This window comes from Leopardus geoffroyi, chromosome B3 (genome assembly GCF_018350155.1).
Source record: "Leopardus geoffroyi isolate Oge1 chromosome B3, O.geoffroyi_Oge1_pat1.0, whole genome shotgun sequence".
NCBI lineage: Eukaryota > Metazoa > Chordata > Mammalia > Carnivora > Felidae > Leopardus > Leopardus geoffroyi.
The window spans coordinates 91,694,687-91,712,045 of NC_059337.1; the positions used below are offsets into that span (position 1 = coordinate 91,694,687).

Sequence of the window (17,359 nt, forward strand, 5' to 3'; positions counted from 1 at the left end):
GTTCTTGACTAAATGGGGGTGGAAGTGTATTTGCTTACTTATTTACTTAGCTAACTTATTATCTATTACTATATATTACTTAGCTATTATTACTTACTAATCAGTAATTAGTAAGTAATATATAGCACTCTTTCAAAAGAAATTGACAGCCAGGTGTTCATATCTGGACTCACTGGGAATATATTTAATTAGGTTATTCTCTTAGTTCAACATCCTTCAGACTAACTTTTTGGGTAAAAATAACTTAGTTTAGATACCTGTTTTGACTGATGTTAAAAAGATACAACTTTATTTGGCCAATTTTCTATTATGGAAAAGGTCAGAAATGGATAATCAAAACCACTTTCCAATAAAGCAGGGGGTTAATGCTGGAAAGGAATAATAACAAAGCATGGTCAACCAATGCAGAAACTGTCAGTCACGTGAAAATATTATTTGAAAATCATTCTTTTAATATTATCTTCATACAGATTGATTTTGGAAAATGAAAAACACAGATAATGTGTTGTCTCAGGGCCAACTTGGGTTCAGGTCATGATCTCATGGTCTGTGAATTGGAGCCCCGCGTCGGGCTCTGTGCTGACAGCTCAGAGCCTGGAGCCTGCTTCAGATTCTGGGTCTCCCTCTCCCTCTGCCCCTCCCCACTCATATTCTGTGTATGTATGTCTGTCTCAAAAATATTCAAAAAAATTTTTTAAAAAAGAAAGAAAATGGCAATTATCAATACATCCATTGCCCAGTGTTAGCCACTATTAACTATTTGGCATATTTTTTCTAGTCATTGTTATATAGACTAAAAGAAATTAAAATTAACCCAAGTGAATAAAACATATGTATTCTTTATCCATCATTCAAAAAGTAGAAAAGGTACAGATAAAAATTATGTAGTAATTTTAGTGTTCGATAATAATCCTTGTTATAGTTCATTGAATCTCTGTCTGCAGGTTGTAACAAATATATCTGTTACAATGAAGTTATACTTTGAAGTGCTATTTACAACTTAAAAATACTACTATGTCATAGCACCTAGATGGCTCAGTCGGTTAAGGGTCCGACTTCATATTAGGTCATGATCTCACAGTTTGTTGAGTTCGAGCCCCGTGGTGGGCTCTGTGCTGACAGCTCAGAGCCTGGAGACTGCTTTGGATTCTTTGTCTCCTTCTCTCTCTGCCCCTGCCTTGTCTCTCTCACTCTCAAAAATAAACATTAAAAATAAATAAATAAATAAATACATAAACACATTCATACATACATACATACACACATACATACACACACACACACATACTGTGCTGAATTCCATCTATAAAAACAAGAAAGTAAAATTGGAAGAAATTTTTAATTCAGATAAATGTATGTTGAAGATGAAGTTAGTTTCCTAGCTATATGATTTAGTTTCAGTAGAACTGATCGGCTCCAAGCTATTTAGGATAAGGACATTAGAATTCTTATATTTGATCCAATTTCCTCTGTCTCATTTGTTGTTAGTCATAGGTTTACAATGTCATTTATAGTGTTAACATTTCTGTTCCACATCTAACATTTCTATGTTTTGATTTATCTTCTACATTAAATTTACTATTCATTAGTTCTTTTACCGTTTTTTCTATTTTCCACAGTTCAACTATAATTAGCTAAATATTTTAAATTTATTTTTAAAAATAAGTTTAGTAGAAAGTTTGAGCCCCGGTTTAACAGATATACAGCTTATATATATGGTGATTTAGTAAACAATAAAAGAGGCATTTTAACTTAATTTGGGAAATATAACTAACTGTTGAAGCATTTGAGTAGACATTTTCACAATAAATTTAGATTCATTCCTTCCCCATATACCAAGATAAAATTAACATGTATGGAGAATTTTATTGTAAATAGAATTTGTTGTACAAATGATTGGAATATATATTTTAACTTTGGAGTGGGGAAGCTTTTTCCCCTATATCAGAAACTATTGGATAAAAATATGAAATACTTTCAAATGCAGAGAAAATACCATTTATGAAATACCATTTGTAAAATTTAAAGCTGAATTTAAATATTTATGACACATATAACAGAATATATGCAGATATTATGATAAACGTTTTTAGAAAACAACCAATGAAATATGGACATTCACTGACTCTATTCACCAAATATCCATCTCTGTGTTAGACTCTCGTAGGATGGCACTTTATTTCCACTTGGATTAAATAAGTTTATGTGATTTGAATTGGACAGGAAAATGTGTACAGCAGTGATGTGTATCATTTCTGAGCTGAAATTTTTGGCTCAACTGCATCCTCAACCCTCTATTTCAGTGGTCATGGAAATACATGTGAAGATCGAATGTTGGTCAGCCTGTATTCCTCATAGCCTATTATCAGCAAAGTTCTCAGCTCATTGGTGATGTTTGGCATAGTCAACAAACGAATCTTTCTTTCTATAGACACTTGAATTATAAACCAGGGATTGAAAAAAATTTATTAGAGCATAACTAGTCCTTCCGGATTGATAAAGCTTCTAATAGAAGACTCAACAAAAGACAAGCCATCGAAAGTGCATTACATGTATTTTAGAACATCTTGAAATCAGTCCACATTTCAGTGTATTGTGTAATCTAGTAAAAGGATAAATGTACTACTTATGGAGCAAAAGCTAAAATTATCTCACTCTTGAATAGGAATATATTCATATATAGGGTAAACTGACAACTTTACATCTTTTGTCTGCCAGTATCACTTAAAAAGGAATGACAGGGTCACACTCTAGATTGAAAGGCAGTATTGAATTGAACAAAGTGAAAAGTCTGTTTTAAATTGAAGAGACAGAACAAGTCATTACATTTGCTAGAAAATCCTTAGGGTAACTCTGATGGGTAATTACGACATTCCTTTATCCCCTTCCTGAATTTTAGAGCTATCTAAAACTATCCTGATGTTCAGAGACAAGTAAATCCTTTTTTGAGGATACTTTTTCTCAAATATATCACTCAGAGGAAATCCTATGTGCATTGTGTTTCAGAGTAATGGTGAAAATTAAAAATTTCCCTAATCAGCCAAGGATCTTTACTAGAAGATAGATTACTAAAGTTTACACTTTGTTTTCTTTTCAGGATTAAAGTCCTTTAAACTGCAGAAGTATTAGATCACTGCCAATTTATCAACAAAACAAAGTAAGGAGCCTCTTGCAAACAATCACCTCATAATTTTTCTTAAATAACTGAAGAAGCAAGTTGTAAGCTCAGCTACTATATATGCAAAAGGTAAATATATAATTTAATTGCTTTCTGCCATATTTTTATTAACTACTTAGAAACAGTGAGAGATAAACCACAATATACATGTACGTGTATATATAGAGATTCTAATTACTTATAATTATGATCATTTCACTGTTTAATTTTCATATATATATATATATTTGTATATATATTCAAACTTTCATGGAATTTAAAAAGCAAGAAAAGATAAACAAGTCAAAACATACCAGTAAGAGTCATCTCTGATTTTGATTCTTTTTGATATTTCATCTTGAGATAATTGTGTCTGTGTGTGTGTATATATATATATATATATATATGCATATATGTGTATGTGTATATGTATATGTGTGTATATGTACATATATATGTGTGTGTAAAACTTTTGAAGATAATTTTATATAATACATGTTATCCATCTCTTGAAGATTCATTCTCTTTTTTTTTTCAATATATGAAGTTTATTGTCAAGTTGGTTTCCATACAACAACCAGTGCTCATACCAAAAGGTGCCCTCCTCAATACCCATCACCCACCCTCCCCTCCCCTCCCACCCCCCATCAACCCTCAGTTTGTCCTCAGTTTCTAAGAATCTCTTATGCTTTGGCTCTCTTCCACTCTAACCTCTTTTTCTTTTCCTTCCCCTCCCCCATAGGTTTCTGTGAAGTTCCTCAGGATCCACATAAGAGTGAAACCATATGGTATCTGTATTTCTCTGTATGGCTTATTTCACTTAGCATCACACTCTCCAGTTCCATCCACGTTGCTACAAAGGGCCATATTTCATTCTTTCTCATTGCCACATAGTACTCCATTGTGTATATAAACCACAATTTCTTTATCCATTCATCAGTTGATGGACATTTAGGCTCTTTCCATAATTTGGCTATTGTTGAGAGTGCTGCTATAAACATTGGGGTACAAGTGCCCCTATGCATCAGTACTCCTGAATCCCTTGGGTAAATTCCTAGCAGTGCTATTGCTCGGTCATAGGGTAGGTCTATTTTTAATTTTTTGAGGAAGCTCCACACTGTTTTCCAGAGCGGCTGCACCAATTTGCATTCCCACCAACAGTGCAAGAGGGTTCCCATTTCTCCAAATCCTCTCCAGCATCTCTAGTCTCCTGATTTGTTCATTTTGGCCACTCTGACTGGCGTGAGGTGGTATCTGAGTGTGGTTTTGATTTGTATTTGCCTGATAAGGAGCAGCGTTGAGCATCTTTTCATGTGCCTGTTGGCCATCTGGATGTCTTCTTTAGAGAAGTGTCTATTCGTGTTTTCTGCCCATTTCTTCACTGGGTTATTTGTTTTTCAGGTGTGGAGTTTGGTGAGCTCTTTATAGAATTTTGATACTAGCCCTTTGTCCGATATGTCATTTGCAAATATCTTTTCCCATTCTGTTGGTTGTCTTTTAGTTTTGTTGGTTGTTTCCTTTGCTGTGCAGAAGCTTTTTATCTTCATAAGGTCCTAGTAATTCATTTTTGCTTTTAATTCCCTTGCCTTTGGGGATGCGTCAAGTAAGAGATTGCTACGGCTGAGGTCAGAGAGGTCTTTTCCTGCTTTCTCCTCTAGGGTTTTGATGGTTTCCTGTCTCACATTCAGGTCCTTTATCCATTTTGAGTTTATTTTTGTGAATGGTGTGAGAAAGTGGTCTAGTTTCAATCTTCTGCATGTTGCTGTCCAGTTCTCCCAGCACCATTTGTTAAAGAGACTGTCTTTTTTCCATTGGATATTCTTTCCTGTTTTGTCAAAGATGAGTTGGCTATACATTTGTGGGTCTAGTTCTGGGGTTTCTATTCTATTCCATTGGTCTATGTGTCTGTTTTCGTGCCAATATCATGCTGTCTTGATGATTACAGCTTTGTAGTAGAGGCTGAAGTATGGGATTGTGATGCTTCCTGCTTTGGTCTTCTTCTTCAAAATTACTTTGGCTATTCAGGGCCTTTTGTGGTTCCATATGAATTTTAGGATTGCTTGTTCTAGTTTCGAGAAGAATACTCGTGCAATTTTGATTGGGATTGCATTGAATGTGTAGATAGCTTTGGATAGTATTGAGATTCTGACAATATTTATTCTTCCAATCCATGAGCACGAAATGTTTTTCCATTTCTTTATATCTTCTTCAATTTCCTTCATAAGCTTTCTATACTTTTCAGCACACAGAACTTTTACATCTTTGGTTAGATTTGTTCCTAGGTATTTTATGCTCTTGGTACAATTGTGAATGGGATCAGTTCCTTTATTTGTCTTTCTGTTCCTTCATTGTTAGTGTATAAGAGTGCAACTGATTTCTGTACATTGACTTTGTATCCTGCAACTTTGCTAAATTCACCTATCAGTTCTAGCAGACTTATGATGGAGTCTATCAGATTTTCCATGTATAATATCATGTCATCTGCAAAAAGTGAAAGCTTGACGTCATCTTTGCCAATTTTGATGCCTTTGATTTCCTTTTGTTGTCTGATAGCTGATGCTAGAAATTCCAACACTATGTTAAACAACAGCGGTGAGAGTGGACATTCCTGTCGTGTTCCTGATCTCAGGGAAAAAGCTCTCAGTTTTTCCCCATTGAGGATGATGTTAGCTGTGGGATTTTCATAAATGGCTTTTATGATCTTTAAGTATGTTCCTTCTATCCCGACTTTCTCGAGGGTTTTTATTAAGAAACATTGCTGAATTTTGTCAAAGGCCATTTCTGCATCGATTGACAAGATCGTATGGTTCTTATCTTTTCTTTTATTAATGTGATGTATCACTTTGATTGATTTGCGAATGTTGAACCAGCCCTACATCCCAGGAATGAATCCCACTTGATCATGGTGAATAATTCTTTTTATATGCCATTGAATTCGATTTGCTAGTATCATATTGAGAATTTTTGCATCCATATTCATCAGGGATATTGGCCTGTAGTTCTCTTTTTTTACTGGGTCTCTGTCTGGTTTAGGAATCAAAGTAATACCGGCTTCATAGAATGAGTCTGGAAGTTTTCCTTCCCTTTCTATTTCTTGGAATAGCTTGAGAAGGATAGGTATTATCTCTGCTTTAAATGTCTGGTAGAATTCCCCAGGGAAGCCATCTGGTCCTGGACTCTTATTTGTTGGGAGATTTTTGATAACTGATTCAATTTCTTTGCTGGTTATGGGTGTGTTCAAGATTTCTATTTCCTCCTGTTTGAGTTTTGGAAGTGTGTGGGTGTTTAGGAATTTGTCCATTTCTTCCAGGTTGTCCAGTTTGTTGGCAAATAATTTTTCATAGTATTCCCTGATAATTGCTTGTATATCTGAGGGATTGGTTGTAATAATTCCATTTTCATTCATGATTTTATCTATTTGGGTCATCTCCTTTTCTTTTTGAGAAGCCTGGCTAGAGGTTTGTCAATTTTGTTTATTTTTTCAAAAACCAACTCTTGGTTTCCTTAATCTGCTCTACAGTTTTTGTAGATCCTATAATGTTTATTTATGCTCTGATCTTTATTATTTCTCTTCTTCTGCTGGGTTTAGGCTGCCTTTGCTGTTCTGCTTCTAGTTCCTTTAGGTGTGCTGTTAGATTTTGTATTTGGGATTTTTCTTGTTTCTTGAGATAGGCCTGGATTGCAATGTATTTTCCTCTCAGGACTGCCTTTGCTGCATCCCAAAGCATTTGGATTGTTGTATTTTCATTTTCATTTGTTTCCATATGTTGTTTAATTTCTTCTCTAATTGCCTGGTTGACCCATTCATTCTTTAGTAGGGTGTGCTTTAACCTCCATGCTTTGGCCGTTTTCCAGACTTTTTCCTGTGGTTGATTTCAAGCTTCATAGCATTGTGGTCTGAAAGTATGCATGGTATGATTTCAATTCTTGTATACTTATGAAGGGCTGTTTTGTGACCCAGTATGTGATCTATCTTGGAGAATGTTCCATGTGCACTCGAGAAGAAAGTATATTCTGTTGCTTTGGGATGCAGAGTTCTAAATATATCTGTCAAGTCCATCTGATCCAATGTATCATTCAGGGCCCTTGTTTCTTTATTGATCCTGTGTCTAGATGATCTATCCATTTCTGTAAGTGGAGTGTTAAAGTCCCCTGCAATTACCACATTCTTATCAGTAAGGGTGCTTATGTTTGTGAGTAATTATTTTATATATTTGGGGGCTCCTGTATTCGGCGCATAGACATTTATAATTGTTAGCTCTTCCTAATGGATAGACCCTGTGATTATTATACAATGTCCTTCTTCATCTCTTGTTACAGCCTTTAATTTAAAGTCTAGTTTGTCTGATATAAGTATGGCTACTCCAGCTTTCTTTTGACTTCCAGTGGCATGATAAATAGTTCTCCATCCCCTTACTCTCAATCTGAAGGTGTCCTCAGGTCTAAAATGAGTCTCTTGTAGACAGCAAATAGATGGGTCTTGTTTTTTTATCCATTTTGATACCCTATGTCTTTTGGTTGGCGCATTTAGTCCATTTACATTCAGTGTTATTATAGAAAGATATGGGTTTAGAGTCATTGTGATGTCTGTACGTTTCATGCTTGTAGCGATGTCTCTGGTACTTTGTCTCACAGGATCCCCCTTAGGATCTCTTGTAGGGCTGGTTTAGTGGTGACGAATTCCTTCAGTTTTTGTTTGTTTCGGAAGACCTTTATCTCTCCTTCTCTTCTAAATGACAGACTTGCTGGATAAAGGATTCTCGGCTGCATATTTTTTCTGTTCATTACGTTGAAGATCTCCTGCCATTCCTTTCTGGCCTGCTAAGTTTCAGTAGAGAGGTCCGTCACAAGTCTTATCGGTCTCCCTTTATATGTTAGAGCATGTTTATCTCTAGCTGCTTCCAGAATTTTCCTTTATCCTTGTATTTTGCCAGTTTCACTATGATATGTCGTGCAGAAGATGGATTCAAGTTACGTCTGAAGGGAGTTCTCTGTGCCTCTTGGATTTCAGTGCCTTTTTCCTTCCCCAGATCAGGGAAGTTCTCAGCTATTATTTCTTCAAGTACCCCTTCAGCACCTTTCCCTCTCTCTTCCTCCTCTGGAATACCAATTATGCGTATATTATTTCTTTTTAGTGTGTCACTTAGTTCTCTAATTTTCCCCTCATACTCCTGGATTTTTTTCTCAGCTTTTTCTCAGCTTCTTCTTTTTCCATAATTTTATCTTCTAGTTCACCTATTCTCTCCTCTGCCTCTTCAATCCAAGCCGTAGTTGTCTCCATTTTATTTTGCAACTCATTGATAGCACTTTTAGCTCCTCCTGGCTGTCCCTTAGTCCCTTGATCTCTGTAGCAAGAGATTCTCTGCTGTCCTTTATACTGTTTTCAAGCCCAGCGATTAATTTTATGACTTTTTCTAAATTCACTTTCTGTTATATTGTTTAAATCATTTTTAATCAGTTTGTTAGCTGTTGTTATTTCCTGGACGTTTTTCTGAGGGGAATTCTTCCGTTTCGTCATTTTGGATAGTCCCTGGAGTGGTGGGGGACTGCGGGGCACTTCCCCTGTGCTGTCTTGAATAACTTGTGTTGGTGGGCGGGGCCACAGTCAGACCTGATGTCTGCCCCCAGCCCATCACTGGGGCCACATTCAGACTGGTGTGTGCCTTCTCTTCCCTCTCCTAGGGGCGGGATTCACTGTGGGGTGGCGAGGCCTGTCTGGGCTACTTGCACACTGCCAGGCTTGTGGTGCTGGGGATTTGGAGTATTAGCTGGGGTGGATCAGCAAGGTGCACAGGGGCGGGAGGGGCAGGCTCAGCTGCCTTCTCCTTAGGTGATCCACTTCAGCAGGGGCCCTGTGGCACCAGGAGAGAGTCAGACCCGCCAGAGGGATGGATCTGCAGAAGCACAGCTTTGGGTGTTTGTGGGGTGCAAGCAAGTTCCCTGGCAGGAACTGGTTCCCTTTGGGATTTTTGCTGGGGGATGGGTGAGGGAGATGGAGCTGGGGAGCGCCTTTGTTCCCTGCCACGCTGAGCTCTGTTGTCTGGGTCTCAACAACTCTCCCTCCCTCCCGTTGTCCTCCAGCTCTCCCATTCTCCGAGCAGAGCTGTTAGCTTATAACCTTCCAGATGTTAAGTCCTGCTTGCTGTCAGAACACACTCCGTCCGGCCCCTCTACTTCTGCAAGCCAGACTTGGGGGCTCTGCTTGGCTGGCGGGCCCCCCCTCTGCCCCGGCTCTCTCCGCCAGTCTGTGGAGCGCGCACTGCCTCTCCGCCCTTCCTACCCTCTTCCGTGGGCCTCTTGTCTGGGCTTGGCTCCAGAGACTCAGTTCCTCTAGTCTTCTGGCGGTTTTCTGGGTTATTTAGGCAGGTGTAGGTGGAATCTAAGTGATCAGCAGGACCCGCGGTGAGCCCAGCATCCTCCTACGCCGCCATCTTCCCAGGATCCTCCATTCTTTTTAATTTTTTTTTTAATGTTTATTTATTTTTGAGAGAGAGAGAGAGAGTGGAGCAGGGGAAAGTCAGAGAGAGGAAGACACAGAATCTGAAGCAGGCTCCAGGCTCTGAGCTGTCAGCACAGAGCCCGACGCAGGGCTCCAACCCATGAACCATGAGATCATGACCTGAACCAATTCAGACCCTTAACCAACTGAGCCATATAGGCACCCCTAGGATTCATTATTTTTAAACGTTGGCAGTTTTATTCCCTTATTTTCTGTTTGCATCAACTACATGAATTTCTAGGTAAAAATTTGAGACAACATGACTGCTTCCTAATTTATGGAAGTTATCTTCTCCTTATGAGGTATTCCTCCCTCATGCATTAACTTCTTACTAAAATTATTGATTCTGTTATTGTTTATGAAAATATGCGTTGAAATATCATATATTCTGACAACTCAATTCTGAGTTGAATTGAAAAGTTGTCAAAACTTTCTACCTATTGGAGTTTTAATTTAGGAAAAACTCTTTACCAAGGGTGCCTGGGGGTGCTCAGTCTGTTGAGCATCTGACTCTTCATTTTGGCTCAAGTCATGATCCATCATGTGTGGAACCTACTTAATATTCTCTCTCTCTGCCACTCTTCACTGATATCTCTCTCTCCCCCTCTCTCTCTCTCCCCCCCCCTCTCTATGTCTATATATATCTATAGATAGATAGATAGATAGATAGATAGATAGTTACATAGTTATATATGTTAGAACTATATATATAGTTCTATATACAGTTATTTGGAAAATATATATACATATATATTTACTAGAAATGAATCTTAATTTACTCTTTAGTAAAACAGAAATCACTTTTCCTAAATCAGAGACCAGGCATGGTAATTGAGTTTTGGGAGATATTAAACTAATGTTGTCTATATTGACATCTTACTAAGAAAACAAATTAATCTGTGCTAATGGAAACCATTGGAGGCCTAAAGTCAGGCTGCAACAGTTGTCGACTTTGTTATTGCATTTATCTCAGCTAAGAAACTTTCTAGAGATTTTTGAGGGAGTCAATAATACATAGCAGGTGTGATTTTGATTTAATGCAACTCAAACTGCAAAGACATTTGCTTTTATCACACAAGTGCGAGATCGAGTGTAGTATAATTGGTGATTATAAAAGAGTTAAACTAACTGTCTCAAAAAGTATCTGACTGTGCCTAGTACTCTCTGCCCTCTAGAAATTATTTTAAATATGTTAGTTTTTGAAAAATTAAGCATTGAGTTCTAATAATGAATTACTATGTTAATCACAATGATATTTTAGTTAAAATGTATTAAAACAAAATTTTTATTGAAATATGCATATTATGAAGCTGGTAGCAAAATTATGCTGTGACATCTGTTCTTTTATGTACAAAGTAATTAATACATGAAGTCACAGTTACCTCTACTTGTATCATAAGCTACAGAGATAGTGACCTCATCGTTGGCAGGCCAATAATATAGAAAGTGACATGGTGGCACGCTGGGTTTTCTTTGAAGTATAAATCTGACATTTACTTTGAAAATACCAGGAGCAATGAGGGACCATAAGCCCTAACTCAATTTTCAAGAACGATAAGGTTGTATACATTGCGGTTCTTTCTTAAAGAACAGTCATTTTTCTTATTTTGTCTTTCAGATAAGTAACAGGGTTGATAGTTTGTGGTTAAAATTATTGATATTGTTTTTTCTTTTGGAATTTAGTTCCTTGAAGTCCTAGAATGTAGGAACATTAAGACATAGATATTTGGTGCCATCCCCACACTCAGTATTTCTAACAGATTCCATTTAATCGGTTCTTTGAAAAATCCTGTGAAGAAAATTTTTAAATATTTTATAAAAGTTGAGGTATCTGGGTGGCTCAGGCAGTTAAGTGCCTCTACCCCTCTCGTGCTCTCTCTCAGTTTCTCTCTTTCAAAACAAATAAACTTAAAAAAACAGTTTGTATAAATGAAATTTAATTTTTTTTAAATTTTTTTAGTGTTTATTTTTGAAAGACAGAGAGCGACAGAGAGTGAGCAGGGAAGGAGCAGAGAGAGAGAGAGGGAGACACAGAATCCGAAGCAGGATCCAGGCTCTGAGCTGATGGCACAGAGTCCTACATGGGGCTCAAACTCAGGAGTTGTGAGATCATGACCTGAGCCGAAATCGGATGCCCAACAGACTGAGCCACCCAGGTGCCCCATATAAGTGAAATTTTAAAACTCTAATAGGTTTCTAATATAAGTATGAATATAGAATGCCATTGACACTCTCAAAAAAAAAATGAAAGCATGACTGAACTAATAGTAAGTGAAAATGGTACTGTATTTTCTAAACAAAGAGCGCCATTAATATTGGTGATTTCAAATGTGTTGTCTCTGGGCTTTGATAATGGAGAGAGAAAATTACACTGAGGACTAATATTTGTCAGTGCATCCTGGATATTTTCTTTCACATTTTTTTTCATTAAGTTTTACAATAAACCATTGAGGCAGGTATAACTAGTGTCATTTTAAAGAAGAAACAGGCTTAGAAAATTATGGTGATATTTTCAAGGGCATCAGTTAACATACTAGTAGAAATAGAATTTAAACTCAAATTGTTTGACTTGAAGTCTAGTGCTCTTTTGACTAAAAGCATTTGTTCTGCTATTAAAAAAAAAAAAGGCTTGAGTGTGACAATGAGTAGAATTTCACTCTAGAAGTGCATGTTATTACTAATATAAAATTTTAAGTTTCTGAGAGCACAGAGAAACTGAGGCACCACTTAGTGACTGTGAGCGGGCATACACATAATGGTAAGAAGCTTATCTTTTATTGGGTGAGTTTGTCTATGATGTACGTGTCATGGACTGAGCTATCTGTATATAAAGATCGGAGGACCTTTGAATGTGGTAAAGTGGACTTTGAATGTGGAAAAGTATAAAGATATATAAACAAATTTAATCAAAAGAAAAATGAAATGAGTAAATTTAAAACTTCTTTTGATGAGAAAGCCTCCTCTTGATAACTTTGGGCAAGTTACTTAACCTTGCTGAAACTTAGTTTTTATCAGCTGTAAAATGTAGATGAGATAATTGCTAATTTATGGAAAATTATGAGGAATACATGTTATGAATAATGACTTTGATGGTATCAGGTTTGGTTCCTTTAGGAGGCCCTAGGAAAAAAAAAAATCTTTAATCCTTGCCTATTCCAGAATCTGGTGGCTGTTGGGTTTTTTTGACTTTTGGCTGCATCACTCCAATTTATACTTCTCTTTTCTTCTTTGTCAAATTCCCCTCTGATTCCTTCTGATAAAGATTGTTATTACATTAGGATTTATATGGATCATCCAGGATAGACTCCCCATCTTCCCGTGAAAGATAACATAGAGAAGTTCCAGTGATTAGGACCTGTATGAATTTTGGGACCATCTTTCAGTCTAAATCAAATATATGTGTATATGTGTCATCTCAATGAATCCTTTAATCACCCATATCTGGTTTGCAGTCCTTTTATCCATTTCAAATGTAAGGAAATGAAGAAATGGAGATTAAATAGAAGTTCACACAGTAAATTGCAAAGCTAGGACTCGATTCTCAAACATCTGATCCCAGTAATCACTCTGAAAGCTACACAGGTCCCAACTAAAAGAAATTCATTAGACACACAAAAGAGCCCCAAAAAGCGTGTAACAAGAAAGTTATAATGAATGTGATGTGAAACATATATGTGAGGACACAAAGGCATAAAAAATGATTGCTTTTTCATTTTAGAATCAGCAATCCATAAACAATATGCAAGACTTATTTATGATAGGAAAACAAAATGTAAATGCTGTAAAACCTGACAGTAAAGTAAATATGAATAGAAATGGGGAAGAAAATTAGATGACAGGGAGCAGTGACAATTGCTTCCTTTATAAAATGAGGGACAGTAAATCCTATAAATGCTTTTGGAACAAGAGATAATTTATTATGGAGTTAGCAAGATAATAGAAGTAAAAATTAGTGATTGAAGTGTAAAAGATTTCAATCACCAAAATAAATCTGTATTTAATGCAGAATATAATGGCCACATGGTAAATAAATGAGGACATTTTGTTGCCTATTATTTAACATTAGGTCAATATCTGAGGCTTCACAAAAATATCAAAATGTTCATTTAATTGCAGGAAATATTGTAATCTTCAGCAAACTTTATATCACTACTTAATAAATAAGTTTAAATTCAGTTTTACAGTAGTTTATTACATGGCAAAATGTAAAAGGAAGGAAAATGTTCTCTTGTGTAAATGAATGAGACACTGTGACAGAGCTAATTAGGCTCTTGGGAGAATTTATGTACAGCTAATAAGAAGCAGAGCTAAATGTTGTCTTAATTTACCCTCAAGCCCTCTACCCACAAAAAAACAAAACAAACAAACAAAAAAAACCATTCAAGTTGTACAAATTGAGCCAACAACCATTAACTCCTCTTTTCTGGATATATCCTCATGCTAACATACAGAAATGATGCTTTATCTTCGCCAAAGAGCAACATTTGTTTTGTTTTTCCATGTATCTTTTTTTTTTAATTTTTTAAATGTTTATTTTTATTTTTGAGACAGAGAGAGACAGAGCGTGAACGGGGGAGGGTCAGAGAGAGGGAGACACAGAATCTGAAACAGGCTCCAGGCTCCGAGCTGTCAGCACAGGGCCCGACGCGGGGCTCGAACTCACAGACTGTGAGATCATGACCTGAGCCGAAGTCGGACGCCCAACCGACTGAGTCACCCAGGTGCCCCTCCATGTATCTTTTAACATGTATTGAAGGTCTATTGTATTTAAAGATAAAGCAGATGCAATTCATAAATTTATTTTTTCTTTGTATGGCATTCCGATTATTAATTTTACCTTTTAATTCAGTATAACATAGAGTAGAAAGGATTTATAATTACCAGCATTATCAAATGGGGTTAGACAAGTAATTTAAAATAATGTTTGCAAGTGTGTGCATCAGAATACCCCTTGATGTGGGACAATTTCTTTATTAACTCAAAATTTTTAATATCACTCCTAAATATGTCTGTTTTAGAAACATGCACAGAGATGTGCAAATGATAAAAGATTCACTAGAAGAATATAAATCAGATTTAGTTTAAATGACCCCACACTGGACACCAATTTACATATTTTATCTGTAAAATCTGATGTATGTATACATATGCCAAGTGGAATAATGTTTCAAAACTGAGTATGATATTTATATCTGGGAAGATTTATATCAAGCCTCAAACTGTCTCTTTGATGGCGATCCTGAATTGTTTTCTTTTTTTTTTTTTATGTTTACCTAGAGAGAGAGAGAGAGAGAGAGAGAGAGAATGGGGGAAGAGGACAGAGAGAGGGAGAGAGGGAATCCCAAGCAGGTTCTGTGCTGTCAGCACAGAGGGGCTGACAAGGGGCTCCATCCCACAAACCATGAGATTACGACCGGAGCTGAAATCAAGACTTGGATGCTTAACTGACTGAGCCACTCAGGTGCCCTGATACTGGACTATTTTCTAATTTATAGATTTCTTTATTATTTGAAGGGTTTACAATGAGTCTACATTATTTTGAAGATAAAAAGTTATTTTAGTATATTATGATAAACCTCATTAATAGAGCGATTTATATGATCTTACATGTGGCCATATAAAGTTTATATTAATAAATAAAGGGAATTGAATTTAACTTATGTGATAAAAACTAAATTATACTCTTTGGATGTTATAAATTAGCAAGCCAAAAAGTAATGCTGGTAGGAATACATATTGATGAAGTAGAACAACATAAAAGGAAAAATAGTGTATTGGTAACAATAAGATTGAGAAAGGTTATTAAGATAAACAGGAGTGGAATGCAGGATCTACAGAGTTAGATACAGTTTAGTGTTAAATTGATAATGTTAGCTCGTGAATTCAAAGTTACTAATTGCATTGTGAAAATAAACTGTAGAGAGGAAGGGAAGGAGCTATAAATCGATAATCTTGATGATTGTGTATACACAAAACAGAAATAAACATTCGAAAATATTAGCAGGAATTTTCTATAGATTGTGTGCTTAGACAAGTTTTCACTTCTTTTCTATAATATTTAAACTTTCCGTAATGATCCACAATATTTTCTTGAATCTTAAGTACTCAACAAAATATATTTTATACTGAAAAACTTTAAAATATAAACTACAAGGAGTTTTTCTAAATGCATTTGAAGAAGGTCATTGGAGCTTTTTATCTGCAATTCTCTTGTACTTTTTTTTTGATATTACACAATAGAGACTAATGAAGGAAAATGATTCCCTTTACCACAAATTTAAGTTACAATTAAAATGAGTGTTTAATAATGTGTGCAGAATGTGTCCCCCATTGACCACATGCCAAGGTCACTCTGAGCATTTTATTTCTGTGAAGGGATTTTACTGGAGTTTCTATTAAAAAAACAAAACAAACACACAAACAAAAAAACTACCTTTGCCTTGGATTTACTAACACCATAGTCTTTAAATATTAAATAATTTTCATGAGTATATGCTATGTTATAGTCACTGAAACTTATCAGACACTTTGGCTTTCAGAGCTCTGGAGTGACCAGCAGATGCAATCCATAACATTTATGTGACTACATATTCTCTACATTATTGTAATGCAAATGTATGTAGCAAAAAATACATGGCTTTCCACCTGTAAAGAGTTCATAGCCTTGGGAAAGAAGACGTGACTAAGTACAGATAACCTGCTCTAACAGAGTTATCTTTCAAGCTGAATGCAATTGCTTTGAAGCTCATGTGGGCAAGCAGCCTTCCCAGAAACATGAACAATCATTATTGGTGTTCAAAACCGAGACAAAAAAAAGGGGGCACCTGGGTGGCTCAGTCGGTTAAGCATCCAACTTCTGCTTAGGTCATGATCTCATGGCTCCTGAGTTGAGGTGTGCTAACAGCTCAGAGCCTGGATCCTGCTTCACATTCTGTCTTCCTCTCTTTCTGCCCCTCCCCTGTTCCCTCCCTCCCTCCCTCTCTCTCTCTCTCTCTCTCTCTTTCTCTCAAATATAAATAAACATTAATTTTTTTAAGAAAATGATAAAAAAAATGCAGACTGGATCAAAAAAATGATACACCTGTAAGAAAGTTTAGCACATGCAAAGCCACAATACCAGCATTTAAGTATTTATCAATTAATTAAATATATAATTTTTAAGATCTTAGCATATGCAAAACACTTGTTTTAGGTTTCAGTAATATGTAAAAATGTGATCCATACTGTCTGAAAATAAACCACCCATGAGAGAAGGACAATATGGGAACATACACACAGTGCACATCCCTAAATTTCTATGACAGAACTAACGTTCAATGGGGTCTACTAGGGCAGAGAGGAGAGAGTGATTCTTTCTCTTTTGAGGACCCTGAACTGTTTTTCCAAAGAACTGACCTTGTGTTGGACCTTGAAAGAAATGTTAGCCTATTAAAAAAAAAAAAAAAAAAAAACACAAGGCAGAAAGGAAGGAAGAAGAGAGGATTCTCTTAGTGGGAAAGTAGGGGTAAGGGTACAGGTTCCACTGCCTGACTGGTCTTTCAGTTTTGATCATGCATGCATAGTCTTTGTTTTGCAAAATTTGAAGGAATGCATTCATATTAAATTACCGCGGGCATGCTGAGGCCCTAAATGCATTAAGGCAAGCAAAAGAAAGAAAATGTGGGCACCTGGTGGAAAGTCTGACTCAGGCTCAAGTCATAATC

General features: G+C 36.3%; 1 long non-coding RNA gene across 1 annotated transcript in view; it reads left to right on the top strand.

The window, feature by feature from the left end:
- LOC123582267 overlaps positions 1–17,359 on the top strand; it is a 69,104-nt gene that overhangs the window by 12,101 nt on the left and 39,644 nt on the right. The window contains exon 2 of the long non-coding RNA XR_006704294.1: positions 3,098–3,247. This is a non-coding gene — a long non-coding RNA (uncharacterized LOC123582267). The remainder of the gene's footprint in view (positions 1–3,097; positions 3,248–17,359) is intronic.